The sequence below is a fragment of the Cryptomeria japonica genome, chromosome 5 (assembly GCF_030272615.1).
Source record: "Cryptomeria japonica chromosome 5, Sugi_1.0, whole genome shotgun sequence".
In the NCBI taxonomy this organism is placed as follows: Eukaryota; Viridiplantae; Streptophyta; class Pinopsida; order Cupressales; family Cupressaceae; genus Cryptomeria; species Cryptomeria japonica.
The window spans coordinates 245,373,183-245,390,180 of NC_081409.1; positions in this window are offsets into that span (position 1 = coordinate 245,373,183).

Sequence of the window (16,998 nt, forward strand, 5' to 3'; positions counted from 1 at the left end):
CAAACAAATGATTCAACAACCCAAGTTTATACATAAATTTTACAAAGCCATGAAATGGCATTCTCAAACAACCAGAAATATTATTCCCAACAACTATACAAAATCTCAAATAATATAAAGTTTCCTTCCCCAAATATTTGTTGTCATTTGATCATTTGGTCAACCGGTAATGTAATGTAATGTTTTGATGCAACTGGTACTTGTTTGTAGATGAAAAGAGGTTATATTTATGTATGATGACTATTTTGTATGTTGTCATTAATGACAATTATGTTTGTTTAAGTCATCTAAGTCCTATAGTTCAACTGACTAAACTTAACCGGTAAAGCAGAGACAGTTTCATCAGAACTGGTAATTAGGACTTCAGTCGGTAAATGACAGACAATGTTACATTCTAACAAACGGTACATGAAAATCATGAAGATTGAGATGATGTGTTGCAGCAGCTTTGAAGATTATCAAGTGAAGATATGTTAGTGACCGCATGTGCTGAATCGATTTGGTGAACGAGATTTGTTTGACAAAATAGATTAGTGGATGGAGACTTAACTGGTAGTGATGAAAATAACTCAGATCGGTAAAACGACACAAAAGTGTATTTGTTATGTCGGTGGCCAACATAACTAAAGCGTACAATGCAATATTGTCTAGATGCTTTGAACCTACGAAATTGTAATAAGGTTCTAGCCGACCTTATGATAATTTTAATTGTGTGATGAGGTATGAAATGATATATATACATGAGCTTGATAGTGTGATATGTGATGAGCGAATTTTGTATTTCTGATAGTGCGAAGATCATAGGAGTTGAGAGATGAAGTCTTTGTGATGTTGTAAGGTTCTGAAGCAGATCTTATTAGACACATAAGGTGTTGTACTAAGATCATTTGTACATGTTGTCTTCCTAATAGTTGTAGCAAGAAAATCCTCTTACAAGGTCACTCCTAACAGGGTGCAGTCAGATCCTAACAATTCTGATCATTAAATCCTCTAACCAGGTGACACATTAACTTGTGTTTGCAAATCCCAGTAACTTGGGTAGTTGCTAACAAGGCTAGTCCTCACATACCTTTTTGTAAAGCTCTTAACCGGGCTTAGACACTTCTAACAGAGTGTGCACCTAACCAGGTGTTGTAGACCTTAACTGGTCATATCTCTATACTGCAGATAATGGATCTTGTGGGTATTAACTCCCACCGTGGTTTTTTCCATTTGGGTTTTCCACGTATAAACTCTTGTGTCATGTGGTTTATGCTTTATGTGGTGATTGCATACATGGTGTTATTTCTTGCATGTCTATTAAGTTTTAAGTAGGTGAAACTGATATTCAGTTTTGTATTGTTTTTACTATCACTGATTCACTCCCCCCTCTCAGTGCCTTATAAGTTCATCAATTGGTATTAGAGCATAACTTCCTTAAGGCTTAACCTCTTGGAAAGGATCTCTAATCCTAAGGAAAATATGGGTGAAGGAATGAGCTATAGAGAGATGGCTAGAGAACTTGCTGAAACCAAGGATGAGCTAGAAACCCTAAGAGGCAAATATAAAGCTTCACTAGCTAAAAGGAAGGAATTGACTAAACAATTGTTGGAGATCTCTGACATAAGCTCTTCAGATGGGGTGAACATTGATGTACTGGTTGAAGAAGTGGAGAAGTTGAATGGTGAGAAGACTAACCCGAGAAGAGAGCTGGAAGCACTTATAATTCGGATGAGTGAGGAACTTGAAGCTAGAAGAAAGGCTCAGGATCAGATCTGAGATAAAGAGCATGAAATATTTAAGGTCAAGCATGAGAATGCAACTTTGTATGAACATTGGCATGAGGAGAAATAAGAAAAAGAAGCATTACAATTAGATCTTGAAATGACAATGTCTCTTAGAGAGACCCTCATGAAAAGAAATGAAAATCTTACAAAGGAACTTGCTGAGGCCAATGAGAAGCTTGATAAATTCAACAAGAACTCCTCTATTCTGGATGAACAAATCCAATATCAAAAGATGAAAGGTGATACATCTGGGTTAGGATACAATATATCTGAGAAAGGTGAACCTTCCAGTACCAAGAGCAACTTGCATGAAGGTAAAAGTGCTCCTAAGGCTCAGAAGCCTACCGGTAAGAAAGCTTACAAATCTATTTGCTTTAATTGTCATAAACCAGGACATACTGCTAATGTTTGTAGAAGCAGATCTAATGCTAATATTGGTTATAGAACTAATACTAGATATGTACCTAGGAGATTTGAAGGTTATTGCTATACATGCAACATGTATGGGCATAGATAATTTGAATGTAGATATGGAGAAAACAATCCAACACCTCACATGAACCCAAGACCTATTGGTGACTGGAGAAGGAATTTCACTAAGCGGAGGAACACAAATTAGAAAAGACCTTATGTTAACCGGTCTAGTCTTTATGAGATGGAAAAGAGAGTCAATGTGACTTGTTCGATTTGCAAAATTTTGGACATGTGGCTATGAACTGCAGAAGAAGAACAGGGAGAGGCAATGCAAGACCTTGGAGAGCATCTGAAATGACATGCTATCATTGCAACAAATCGAGACACATTGCCAAGTTTTGCAAAACACAGAAGAACCAACCGATGAATCATCCTGCAGACCGAAAAGGAAAGTAGAAGGTTGATATTGAAGAAACCAAAGCTGAGATGAAGAAGACCTAGAAGAAGAAGAGTGATGAAAAACCATATGAGGAATCAGATTCTTCACCTAATGTGGAGAATCCATCTCCGACAAACTAAGTTGTTTTTGCAACTTGGGGTGAGCTTATTGTCAAATCTTAAGTTGAACCCTTGGATTATGTACAGTAAGTTAAATCTGCATATTCTGATGCATTTTGATGAGTTTTTGGATCATAATTAGTAAATATAATTGAGTTTTTGCTACCTGTAATATGCTTTAGAGTTTGCTAAGGCGTTTTAGGGTTTTGTCAGTAAATCCATTTATTGCAGTAGTTAAAGTGCAAATAAATAGAGATTTTTGAATTTCATTTGTCACTTTGCATCTTGAGAACTCTTGGCGAAGCAAGAAGAGCATAGATAAGTTTGTGCATGCAACATTCAGATCATTTACTAGCAATTTGAGGTGATCGAAGTGAAGTTTGATTCGGTGATCGAGTATTGAAAGTTTTTGACGGTCGGAAACCCTAGTACCGAAGCAGAAGAGGTATTTATCTGAGAAATTATACTCTTTGCTTTAAAGATTTGCATATTGTAGTATGGATACCCCACATCTTGTTGATGTGACCGAGAGGGAAAGACCTGAATACAAATGACATCCATGCAAGTCGTAGGAAACTGACCCTGTCGGTGCCCTATCCAGTGTACCGAATGGTGTTTTGCATGTAGAGGATGTAAGATCCTTTTATCACAACAAACTTGAAGACTTGGGAGTTGCAGTTATTTATGAGCAATACAGATCTTTGTGTAATGAACAGGGAAGATTGAAAGAACATTTCAAAAGTTTAGCCGATAAAGGTTTTCATCATGCGATCAATTTCATTGATGATTTTGATTCCGAGTTGGTGAGATTTGTTTTGAGCCGCATTCATGATCAGTTCATGTGGTTGCATAGACCTCCCAAAATCACTAAGGAAGTAATCCATGTTATAACCGGCTTCTGCTCAACGGATGAAGTGCCATTGCTTAGGTCTATACCTAAGAATGATGTTGATAAGTTAATTGGATCTAAATGGGATAAAAGAGCCATGATTGTGAATGATATTAATGATCCTGCTGTTAAATTTGCATCTATGGTGATTGGCTATAGAATTTTCTATTCAAGCAGAATGAACAACATACCGACAACAACTATTCACATTGCCTACTAGATGATTAAGGAGGATGTTCATTATGATCTCTGTGAAGCAATGAGAAGCCAAGTAATGGAAAATTTGGAAGCTGTTAGGAAGGACAAGAAACTGAGATTTAAGTTTGGTCAACTAATTATGGGCTTATTCTTCTATTTTCAGAACTTTTTTCCTGGTATAGGTTATATTCAATGGATATCTGATACTCCAGCACTGTTGCAAATAAAGAACAATATTCGGATGATCAAAGACAAGTTTGATGATATCATTTGGGGATATTTCAAGAAATTTTAAAATCAAATGCATGCAAGAGAGATAATTCTAGCTGAAGTCATAAACAAATATGAGGATTCCATCTGTTTCATGGTTGACACAGATACATGCCTGATGGAAGCTGTGCTTCCAAGAACCACATGGGTAATGCCCATGGGATATGAAGTAGATAAAGATCTACTCATTGCCTTTGCTAACCATTTATTAGGCCAACTGGTAGATGCTACTGCTGAGAGGTTTGGAACCTACAAGGAGAAACTACTGAAAGTGCATTCTAAATTATAGAAATCGATGATTGCAAAGAAAGTAAGAAAAGAGGTCCATACCTTTGCTGAGCAGACTAGATTCACAAATGAACAGATAGTTGCAACAAGAGCCAAATATGAGGCTCAACAAGGTGGAACTTCTAGTATACCAACCAGTACCCCCACCAGTAAGACTAGAGCAACCAAAGTAGCTGAGAAGAAGAAAGAAGAAGACACTAAGGTGAAACCTGCTGAATCTCAAAGAGGGAAATCCTTTAAAATACAATTTTGAAGGAAAGGTAAAACTGTTGAACCTCCTGTTGTGCCTACCCAAACCGGAAAAAGAAAGAAGGAGAAAGCTCACAAACTGGTGACAGATATAGAGGAAACAAAATTAGAAGAAGATAAGAGAGCACTAAGGGCAAGTGCTAAGAAGCAAAAGATTAGTTGAAAAGGTAAAGCACCTAAAAAAATATTGACACTTGAAGATTCTTTCACTAGAATGATTAAAATTATTAAGGAGTATGGTATTTACAAAGGTTTAAACATACTGTTTACTCATTTTTCTAAAAATCAACAAAGGGTGATTGAAGATGCAGTCATCTTTAGTATGAACAAGTTTAGTAGAGCCCTCACTGAATTAGAAGGGAAAATTCTAGATTCCTTATATAATTTGATTGATACTAGGTGGCAAGGGGCAATTAGCCTAGATAAAGAATTTATTGATTATACGCTTAAACACTTGCAACTAGAAGCAATTGAAGAGGAAATTGAACAGATAAAGGTAAATGCAAAATATTTGTTCAGATCAAAGAAGAGATTAACAAGATGCTTGTTGGAATATATTTTACCAAACCACCATATATTATAATTTATTCCCCCATTTTGAATTTAGCCAATGAGAGTAAAGGGTAGGTATAGTAAATATAAAATATACTTATCCAACATAGTGGGAATGTTTTATTATTATTTTAATTTAATGTGCTTGTACACCCTTCTTGGGAAATAAAAGTCAAACTATTAAATAAACATAAGCTATAAATAAATAATCCAAATGGAGATTAAAATTAATAAACCAAAGGCTAATAAAATAAATTAAAGAACCAAATAAATATTAGATATCAAATAAATACTAAACCATAGAAAATCAAATAAATAATTAAACAATCAAATACCAATAAAGATTAAACCACAATTATAAAATAAATATTAAACAACAATAAGGCTTACCAAATATTAAATAATCATAAAATCAATAAACATTAATTATCAAATAAATATAAATACAGAATAATTAAATATTCAAAACTAATAAATTAAGTTCATTAAAATAGTCATTACTAAATATAAAACCACAGATCAAGAGCCACATAATTACTCTAACATAATCAAGTAAATCAACCGTCATTAACCAAACTCACAACACCAAGAAGACCAAGCTTACTAACTGACATGGCGAATTATGCCAAGATGTTGATGACTCACGATGAACAACTTAGACCTAGAGTATGTGAAGGGAACTCATGTCATCTTCGAACCACATAAGCCATTGGAACTAAAGACACACTCAGACTTGTGAAGCCAGGTGGAGTCGTTGTCTAGTACCTGCAAAGTCCTACAACTATAAAATGACAATACACCATATACGTATACATATATAGAACAAACAAGTGATAGAGAATCATGACAACACATCCTGCTCACAATGAGTGATGTGGAATCATCTCTATCACGAAGACAACCAAACAATAGTCAGACACATCTCATAAACATCTCATCAAATGTAATCATGAAATAGGGCTAACATAATCATAATCATCATCAAAACCATGATAAATCTAATCTATCAATAATCCATCACATAGTGAGCATATAAAATCCATCGAGTACATTTATCGTCAAATCACATGATCAATCATGATAGTATTAACATCCATATAGATCATCAAAATAACATACGCCCAATAGTGTCTAACATCAATAATAAGTAACTGAAGCACATGAGTAATCATCATCCACATCATCAAATACAGTCTAGATAAGTCTATCAAGCATAATATAAAAGTCAACTCTAGTCAAAATAGGTCAAATCAAGGGTGGACACTACAATTCATATTTCAAGCCTCCAACTCAAAATAATTATGCATGATAGAACCAATATCCAATAGGACTCGTTTCACCTTGTGTTTTATGACGATGAATTCAATGTGTAGGGAAAAAATTATGGGTTGGATCACTCGGTAGCATATCATTTTGATTTAAGGCTAGTTGATAAGAGGATGATAGATGACATACTGATGCTTGGAATTGGATAGGATGAATGTTAGTAGGCACATGGGCATCTTTTAACACTTTAATAAGGATCTCTTGATGGATAGATGATAATTTTAAAATATCATAAATAGATCAATCAATCCTTCTAGGAGAAGAACATCTACAACAAGGATTGTGATGCATGTTGTGGCTCTTGGTCGGTATCTTTTGAATCCATTGGCTGCAAAGAGATATTATCATTGAAGCTTCATTCATTGGAACATTTCCTTAGTCCAGATGACAAGTATGAAGCTATTAAATAGGTAATGGTTACATTAACCAACCAAGATGGTGTTGACATAAACCTAGCAGCATCACATGAATGGATGTTTTCTCCTCTGCAATTTGTAGCTGGCCTTGGACCTAGAAAAGTTGCTTCCATACAAAGGGCTATTTTGAGGGCTGGAAGAGTTTACAGTCGCAGAGAATTGTTGACCCCTCTAGAAGCTATGAAGTGACTTGTCTTTATAACTGGCAGCCGCAGAATGGAGAGGTTAAGGAGGTTGAGGATCCATATTTTGCCAAAGCGGATACCATTAAACAAAGTGAACAAAAGAATGCAAGGAAAACAAAGGAATATGCAAAAAAATCTTGATGACAAGAACAAAAGGACCAATCTCTTGTACAGTTGTTGCCGATCATCTATCTATAGAAATTGCGCCCGCTTCCTCCCAATTTTCGCACCATGAGCCCGCTTATAATGATGGCGCATAATTTTTATTTTTTTAAAATACCACGTGTTCATTAGAATTCCGACGTGAAATACGAAATTTGCACTATCGACAAAAGTCAACCCGATGGTAACACACAAGTAGAAGCATGTGATCGGGATAGAATATGCCGATGAAGTCCATCGACAAAATGCACACTAGCGGCAATGGAGAAATCTTGTATTGCAGATAGTCGATGATGCTATCGGTAAGACTTATCTTGATGGACACTGGCAAAAGTAAAACGCATCGACAAAGGTTAAGACGATAAAGGGTCAAAGCTTATGCTGAGGAGATATAACGTATTAGGAGGAGCTATGCTGAGGGAAAAGACATTAGGGAAATTATGCCCATCGCTTGAACACATTTTAAGCTATCCCGATGCCTGATGAGACTAGTGGGATAACTCGCATCGGTCAGCAGGAAGAGAGGTCATCAGCTTATGTTATCCCGATGAGTAAGAAGAAATCAAGAAGCTGTGAAAATCATCATACCAACATATGCCGATCAATAGATAAAATCCGTGAAATTTGAACACGTCGAAATTCTGACAAACACGTGGTAATTTTTGAAAAAAAAAAAAAATCCGACAAAACAAAAGAAATCCCATAGCTCGTCGAAAAGCCGCTCCAAATTCGTGAAATTTTAACACGTCGAAATTTCGACGAACATGGGGTAATTTTTGAAAAAAAAATAAAATCCGACAAAGCAAAAGAAATCCCATAGCTCGTCAAAAATGTTCGTCGGAAAACTGCTCCAAATGTACTAGGGACTCATTACTTGGCAAGGTTATTCAATAAGTTTTAGTGGTCATGTGATTATAAGGTTTTATTCATTACCTCATGTTTTTGTCACTTCCTTTGAAGATTTGGTTAATGATTTCATTATAATATTGAGCCTAAGGCATGTCCTCTTCGTCTTGAAAGAGAATCATGAAAACTATGAGCCAATTATAGAAAATTTTAACCATACACAAAAATAGATAATGAAAAGTAATACACAAAGAACACCCAAATTTACATGAAAAACCTAATAATGTATCAAGAAAAAACCACAAGAAAAGGTTTTACAATATTTTATTATCTATGTATAATAAACTATTAAATTATAAACCTCCACCCATCCTTTAAAAATGTGCACAAATATAATTAAATTAACTTCATTTTTTTAATTGAAAAAATAGAAATTAATTACAAAAGAAAGTAGACTTGCAAAGCCGCAACAAAGTTAAGCTCAAATTATTTATTCTCTTAATAAACTATAACCATAACATTTATTAAAACATTACCAAAAACTGAACCTTGTCATTATTCAAAATTGGAATTTTCTCCCAAAGAAATTTAGTTGCACGTATGTGATTGTCGGATGCTAATATTAAAATTAAAATTAGTTCAATTTTTAAGTTTTGGAAATTTGACTTGGTCGATTTGGAACTACCCCTATTCCCTCGGGAGGATAAATTCATTTGGAGATGGAACCCAAGTGGGGACTTTTAAGTTAAAATGATTTACCGCAACCTTCTTAGGGATAACAACTCCCCTGATTGGTGGAAGGAAGTTTGGAACCCCCACCTCATCCCTAATTTCTTTTGGTGGACTGCCCTTCAAGACAAAACCCTCACCCAAGACAACCTCTCCAAAAGAGGTTTCCAATTTCCTAACAGATGTGTCAGTGATGTGTAATGTGCAAATTGGATGAAGAAAATGTTCCTCATTTACTCTTGCATTGTGCTTTTTCTATAATCCTTTGGGTGATGTTTTGCCTGAACTTTAATCTTTATTGGACCATGAATGAGGATTTGACCCACCTGATGCAGGAATGAGAGGGTTCAACTTCTAATCCCTTGATTCACCAACTATGGAGGCTAATACCACTACACCTGGGCTGGTGCATTTGGAGGAAAGGAATAACATGATCTTCCTTGGCGTTGAAACCCCTACAAAGATAGTTCTCAGATCCTTCCTCAAGCTCCTTTTGGAGAATATCTATGTTACAATTGTTAAACCTCCCCCCAACCCTCCCTCTGTTAGTGACATTGAGTTAGCTTTTCAATGGAACCACCCATGCTCTTTTGTATCCTTTGATAACTCCAAGCATTTGCTTGGAATGAATACCAAGTGGTCACCACCTTCCCTTGGTTTCTTCAAGCTAAACTTTGATAGTGCTACCTGTAAAGCAGAAAATCGAACCCCAGGTGTTCCCCCCACTCCAAGGAGAAAGGAGGTCACTAGGATTGACGGTTTTCACTTAGGAGAGACTTTACATTCAAAAGAGGGGTTGAAACCCACAAGATCCAATCCCACACAATGCAAGATTGGATGTTGAATGAGTTTCAAGGGTTAAGACAGCAAGGCTACCCTCTTTTGTAAAGAATGTAGATAGAAGGATTGACCTAGGAGTGCATGTAAAGTGAGAAGGATTCGCTTATAAATAGAGATAGGAATATGAGATGAAGCTGCGGACCTGGAATTAGCAGTAAAATATCGAGACGACGCTGTCCTGCAAATTTGAGCGAAAGTTGACGGGACGATGGCGCCCGACGTGCACACGGTCCTCCGAAAAATCCGCGAAATGAAGGGGGATCTGTTCGTCTCTACACAAGGATTCCAGATCTTCAATTACAGCCATGTACCTGCAACCTACACACAGAAAAGAGAGGACGATTGGGGGGTTAGGGATTAGGGGTTTGCCTTTAGGTCAAACCCCGGTTTTGGAATTAACCAAGAAATGAGAATGCTGTAAATGTAAATGTTTGTAATGTAAACAAGTATTGATACCTTGTTGTAAGAATGTTTGTATTCTTACATGAGAAGGTGTAAATGTTGTTGTATGTTGTATGTTGTAAGTTGTATGTGATCTCCTCTTCAATGGTTGAATCCTTGTCTTGAATGCAACACTTAGCCTTGAATGGAGACTTAGAATGATCAATTGCTTGAAGGAATGCTTGAATGCTTGAATGTTTGAATGTTTGCCTAGCGCTTCCGCCTCTTGTACACACATATCCTTCCTCCCCAAAATGGGAGAGGAAATGTAGTTTATATACTTGTCAATTAGGGTTGAGAGACTGATTTTTTCTGACCTTAGGCCGACCTAGAAACATTATTTTCCGAATTGCAAACTTAAAGACCCGCGGCCCCATAAGAGACCGGGCACAAAATAGGGCTAGGGACCAGGGCGTTGGGCGCCATGGTCCCACCTCCCGGGACAACAGGGTGCAAGGAAGGATCAGACCATGGTGCAGAAAAATGCAGTTTTTGATGTCATAAACAGGTTTCGGGGTCTCCATTCAGGTTCAGTGTTGCGTCGCCATCGTGAAGACCCAAATGCAGTCGAAATTGCAAGTGTCGCAATTTTAGGATGCTACATTTAGCCCCCACTTTAGCGGGAGTATAAGCCCATACTTCTGGTAAAGTACAAGGAAACAACATTGAAAGACTTTCACCGCGTCAAGGAGGCAAGATACACCAAGCCCCCAGTGGACTAAGGATCTTACGACTTCGATTGACAAAGTAAAAGGGAAGATCACGAGGGAGAACCATGACTGTCAGTAGTAAGGTTCTCTCACTACGAGTCATGCAAGAAAAATACCAAAAATTTTCAAGGCAACGCTAAGTTCGCCAAGAAGTTTTTAGGAATCTTGAAGAGATATGGACGGGGTGTATGCCCCCCTACGTTAAAGCGATCGCACACGCCTCATCGGGGTTGAGTGCTTTTAGGTAGTGATACACATAAGAAATGAGAAGGGAAAGGAGCACGTTATCACAAAGATTTAGCCCCCCAAGTGTGAGATAAACCCAAGGATAATAAACACAAAACACAAATCATGAGGTGACTTCGCTTTCCTCGGGGTCAGTATGTTGTATGATAATTCATGTATATCATATGTATGTATGCATAATTGTTCTTCATTCCCCAATCAAGGAAGGTCACCTAGAAGAAGGGAACACCTATGTCTTTTGAGTCAACATGAGAGAGACCAAAAGAGATCTCAATGCTTTGCGTCGTCCTCAAGTAGACAACACTAAGGACAACAAATAGAAGAATGAGAATAACACATAGAAGAAGTAACAAAAGAGAGGAGGAGAGAATCTGCTATGCTAATGAACTAGTCTAGCACGTCATCCACCCCCCGATCTTGCTGATCAATATTTCGGGAAGGCAGGAAACACGCTAGAGGAGGAACATTCAACACAGCAGATGGAGCTATCACAAGATCCAAACAAGGGCTATGTTCATGTTCCAAGCCACGTTGTTCTTGTCTAGGAGCTAGGATAAGTGCTTTAGAAAATTCGTTAGATAAATGGTTATCAATATCAACAAATTCATATTCACTATCAGAAGCAAGAGGAGTAACATTTTCATCATGAATAACATTTTCATCTATATCATCATCAAGATTTATAAAAATAGGATCTTTAACTCGCACAGGATCAAAACCATCATGCATCTTATGTTTAGGAGATTTTGGCTCAATTTTCGGCTGAGGAGAAAATGGAATAATACTAGCTGAAGGTGTTTTTGGGGATTGCAAAGTTTGAGAAGTAGCTGCATGAGCTCTAAGACGATGCTTTCGTCGGCGTTCGCGCGGAGAACGATTTCATCTAGTCTTAGTAGGAAGTTGAGGAGATTGAGGAGGAGGAATGTTCTCATCCTTATCACTTGGGTGTTTAGGTTGTGGTTTCTTAGGTTGGATAATAGGAGAAGAGGAAGGTCTCTTCTCTCTATAAAAGGAAGGAGGAGGAACTGCTCCATATAAAGGAGGAATATTTGGTTTAGGAAGGAGACCAAGTCCATCATGACAAGGAAGTATAGGTCTACTGTTAGAAAGTTTATCAGACATAGACATAGTCACATCCATAGGAATGGGTTGGGAATCTTCTTGAGGAAAGACATTAGTTTTATCTTTCAAAGGAAGAACTTCCTTCTCAAGAATGATAGGAATATCAAGTTTGGGTGTTGGAGGTTCACTTAGAGATAGGATCATATCTTTTTTCCACTTTTGATAAGATTTGAAAAGATGATCACTTCGCGGTGGAAGAGATTGGAATTGTTTAGGCCAAAAATAATCAATAGGAACGCTAGAAGTTCTTTCAACTGGTTTAAAGAGACTATGATTGACAGTAACAACTTCACCATTATGGGGAAATTTCAAACACTTGTGAATAGGAGAAGCAATAGCTTTCATGGAAGATAGCCAAGGATAGCCTAGCTTCACACGAAATTGTTCGGATGAAGGAATAATAGCAAAGCTCACATCAAGGGATTTGTTATGGACCTCAATAGGTAATGTAATAGAACCAATTGCAGGAGAAGAAAATGCATCAAATAATTTCACAACCACATTTGTTTTGTCATAGATCACTTGATTCAATTGCAAAGTAAAAAGGAATTCTTCAGTAATAACATTAACCATGCAAGAAGGGTCAATAAGCACTCCACGGCAAGGTGTATTCTTGACTTTTGCAACTATATATAAAGGACCATAAGGTGCCCTGATAGTTTCACTAGAATCAAATGTGATGGAAGGTTCTTTAGGGATTTTCTGTTGCTCTACAAAGTTAATCACATTTGGAGTCATAGACACGAGACTATCAGGCGAGAAAGAGGAATCATTAGTCTCAATCACATTAGAGGTATGAGAAGGTAATGGATCAGTAAAAATCTTAAGATTTTGGTTAGGAGGAGCTACAAATGTGTTGCCTTTATCATTCACTCGTGAAACAGAGATAGTATTATTATCAATCAAATCTTGAATTTTACCCTTTAAAGCAAAACATTTTCCAGTATCATGCCCAGGTTGACGATGAAATTGACAAAAAGATTTGTTATCAAAATAGGGTGAATTAATCTTTGTAGGATCGATTTGCTTTATAGGAGGGAGAGTAAGCACATTTTGTTCCAATAACTTATTCATAATACTATGCAATGATTCATTCAAAGGAGTAGACTTTCTCTCTTTCTTGAAAAACTTAGAAATAGGAGGCACACCTGATGCTGCATTCACATTGTTGTTGATGATGTTTTCATTAACGAACCCTCTGTTCGGTTTAAACTTCCCAAATGGTTGTTGACTACTATCACCCTTATCACTCGGAGCCATAGGATTTGCTTGTTCCATTTGACTCACAGTCAGTTGATAATTGTGAAGAGTTGCACACAATTGTTGGAAAGAAGTAAACTCAGAAAACAAAAGTTTTTCTCTAATATCTTTTTGTAAATTAGAAATAAAGATTCTTTGAATATCATTGTCAGGTACTGGAAAAGAAATTTGAGCACCCAAATGCTTATATCTACCAATGAAATCAGTCACTTTTTCTTTAACACCTTGTTTACAATGCATTAAATCAATCAAAGTAACTTTAGGACTTATATTGTTTTGAAATTGTTGAATGAAAGCATTTGCAAGTTATTGGAAAGAAGTAATAGAATAGGAAGGCAACGAGCAATATCATTGTAGGGCCTTATCTCTTAATGTTCTAGTAAACAGTTTTGCAAGCAACCTTTGGTCATAATTAAAATCGGTACATATTGTTTGAAAGGTCTTAACATGTGCTAGGGGATCACCTTTACCATTATAAAGCTCCAACTGTGGGATTTCAACATGTTTAGGTGGGATAGCTCGAACAATGTCAAGAGAAAGTGGGCTCGCAAAGTCAAATGTGGGCACACTAAACTTAGATTGATTCATAGAGGCAATTTGTTGTTGTAAAGAAGAGATAGTTTGCGCAAGATTGTTAATGGTCACTTTAGTCAAAGAGTTCATATTAGACATGTTAGATTGTGATGGAGGTATTATGTTATTGAAAGAAGGTATTGATTGAGAGTAAGGTGGCGGGACACTATGATGGTTAGTCATAGGAGATGATTGGAAAAAGGGAACACTACAAGGAGGAATGGAATGATTAAATGAATTGTCCCCTTGCGTCATGTTCATTTGTGGAGATGTAATAGGGACAGTCATTGAAGGAATGAATGAAGAAGTCGGATTGAATGAAGGAAGAGGGTTGATTGAAGAAGATGGATTGCCCCCATGACTAGTGATCATAGGTGGAATGTTTTGTATTGAAGTAGTCATTATGTTTGATGTAAAAGTAGGTATACTAGCAATAGAAGTTGTTAAAGGAATAGAATGGTTGACTTGACTAGGAGGTTGTGTATAACCTAAAGTTTCGGCACAGCTCTTCATAGGCATCACATTCGAATCCACAATGTGTGCAATACCATGCAAAATATCAATTCCATTCTTATCACTTTGAACCATACGTTTTAGACCCTCAATTAATGAAAGAGCTTGACTATCAGGATACTCATGAGACATCCATTGCTGAAAATCATCAAATTGGTTATCCAATTTCGAAAGTTGTTCTACAGAAACCTCATGGAGAGCTTCTTCATCATTAAGAGGATTAGAGGAATTACCCGTGTCCTCATTAAAAAGGCCATTCAAATTAGGTTCCATCTCCTCGGTAATTAAACCTTGGAAAGACTTAATTCTAAGGCTTCGTCTAACGGGAATAGTGTAAGTAGGGCTTATTGTTGTAAAACTCATGCACTAAAGGGAGAGAGAAGATTTTGAATTTTAGAGGTAGCAAATTTCAATAAAATCAACCAATCTCCTAGATTTAAGCTGTTAAATGCAATCACGACAATCTCCCGAAATTTCGAAAAAAATGTCAGCGACCGTTGCGAACAGAGTGCACATGGTCCTCGCAACTTTTTTCGAAATTTTTTGGGATGAAAGCTATGATGATTTTAAAGCTAATCTGAAAAAATTGAATGATTTTACGATCTGTAGATAGGCCAAATTAAAGTTGCAATCTCAAAATTGAACCCTACCAAGAATTTTGAAAAATGCAAATTTGAATTTTGAAAAAGAGAGGGAAACTGAAATTTTGAATTTTATGATTTTAGAGGGAATACCAAAAGCAATGCAAGCTTTAAAATTTAAAAGTTGACTCAATTTTATGCAAAATTCAATTTTGCAAGTGGAAATCAAAGTTGTTGCAATTAAACATTTAATTTCAAAAGTCACAAATTGCAAAAATTTGAATGAAGTACTGAAACTTTGAATGAACGCCAACACACTTTTCAGATTTAGGACATTAAGAAACACAATTTTGACACAAAATTTCAATTTCAACAATTTTTTGAATGATTAGGAGCCTTAATCCAAGCAATCACTAGACCAACTTTGACTTTAATTTTGAAAGTGTTAGAATTGATGAAATCAACCAAGATTCTAGATTTTAGCAGAAAAATACAGTAAGATCTAGCTCCCAAAATTTCGGAAAAAATGTCGGGGACAGTGGCGCTCGGGGTGCACACGGTCCTCACAACTTTTTTCAAAATTTTCAGGGATGAAAGATATTATGATTTTGTTGCGGAATCCAAAGTTACAGCCGATTTGGAGATGTTTTGATCAGTGAAATTATCGGTCAAAGGTTGAATCAAGAGGGTTTTAAAAATTAGGGTTTTGACACTTAACCACTTAATTTTCAGAATTAAAGCACAAATATGAGTTGACAATTTGCAATAGAAGGGTAGATCTGGAACAAGCATTAACAATTAAACATTTCACAAGCTCAATTACTAAAAAGAAAATTTAGGGTCTTTATGCAATTAACCTCTAAAATTTTGCAAAAGATCAAACATGGAAATGTAATTAAGGAAGCAAATTTTTCAGATCTAACCATGAATAATCAGAATTAGGATGTTCATGTCGGGTTCACCAAAATGTAAAGCGGAAAATCAAACCCCAGGTGTTCCCCCCACTCCAAGGAGAAAGGAGGTCACTAGGATTGACGGTTTTCACTTAGGAGAGACTTTACATTCAAAAGAGGGGTTGAAACCCACAAGATCCAATCCCACACACTGCAAGATTGGATGCTGAATGAGTTTCAAGGGTTAAGACAACAAGGCTACCCTCTTTTGTAAAGAATGTAGATAGAAGGATTGACCTAGGAGTGCATGTAAAGTGAGAAGGATTCGCTTATAAACAGAGATAGGAATATGGGATGAAGCTGCGGACCTGAAATTAGCAGTAAAATATCGAGACGACGCTGTCCTGCAAATTTGAGCGAAAGTTGACGGGACGATGGTGCCCGACGTGCACACAGTCCTCCGAAAAATCCACGAAATGAAGGGGGATCTGTTCGTCTCTGCACAAGGATTCTAGATCTTCAATTATAGCCGCGTACCTACAACCTACACATAGAAAAGAGAGGACGATTGGGGGGTTAGGGATTAGGGGTTTGCCATTAGGTCAAACCCCAGTTTTGGAATTAACCAAGAAATGAGAATGCTGTAAATGTAAATGTTTGTAATGTAAACAAGTACTGATACCTTGTTGTAAGAATGTTCGTATTCTTACATGCGAAGGTGTAAATGTTGTTGTATGTTGTATGTTGTAAGTTGTATGTGATCTCCTCTTCAATGGTTGAATCCTTGTCTTGAATGCAACACTTAGCCTTGAATGGAGACTTAGAATGATCAATTGCTTGAAGGAATGCTTGAATGCTTGAATGTTTGAATGTTTGCCTAGCGCTTCCACCTCTTGTACACACATATCCTTCCTCCCCAAAATGGGAGAGGAAATGTAGTTTATATACTTGTCAATTAGGGTTGAGAGACT